Source organism: Physeter macrocephalus, chromosome 4 (genome assembly GCF_002837175.3).
Source record: "Physeter macrocephalus isolate SW-GA chromosome 4, ASM283717v5, whole genome shotgun sequence".
Lineage (NCBI taxonomy): Eukaryota > Metazoa > Chordata > Mammalia > Artiodactyla > Physeteridae > Physeter > Physeter macrocephalus.
The window spans coordinates 61,173,384-61,174,226 of record NC_041217.1 but is presented as its reverse complement, the minus strand read 5'-3'; positions in this window follow the sequence as shown (position 1 = coordinate 61,174,226).

The window sequence follows — 843 nt, the reverse complement described above, 5'->3', positions numbered from 1 at the left end:
TTCAGTCTGTATGTGTCCCTAGGTCTGAAGTGGGTCTCTTGTCGACAGTGTATATATGGGTCTTCTTTTTGTATCCATCCAGCAAGCCTGTGTCTTTTGGTTGGAACATTTAATCCATTCACGTTTAAGGTAATTATCGATATGTATGTTCCTATGACCATTTTCTTAATTGTTTTGGGTTTGTTATTGTAGTTCTTTTCCTTCTCTTGTGTTTCCTGCCTAGATTTATTTGTCATTTTTCCCTTGCTGCTTTCAATAATTTTTCTTTGTCTTTAACTTTTGCCAATTTGATTACTGTGTGTCTCAGCATGTTTCTCCTTGGGTTTATCCTGTATGGGAGTCTGCATTTTCTGGACTTGGGTGGCTATTTCCTTTCCCATGTTAGGGAATTTTTCGACTATAAGCTCTTCAAATATTTTCTTGGGTCTTTCTCTCTCTCTTCTTCTTCTGGGACCCCTATAATGTGTATGTTGTTGCGTTTAATGTTGTCCCAGAGTTCTCTTAGGCTGTCTTCATTTCTTTTCATTCTTTTTTCTTTATTCTGTTCTGCAGCAGTGAATTCCACCATTCTGCCTTCCAGGTCACTTATCCGTTCTTCTGCCTCAGTTATTCTGTTATTGATTCCTTCTAGTGTAGTTTTCATTTCAGTTACTGTACTGTTCATCTTTGTTTGTTTGTTCTTTAATTCTTCCAGGTATTTGTTAAACATTTCTTGCATCTTTTCAATCTTTGCCTCCATTCTTTTTCCGAGGTCCTGGATCATCTTCACTATCATTATTCTGAATTCTTTTTCTGGAAGGTTGCCTATCTCCACTTCATTTAGTTGTTTTTCTGGGGTTTTAT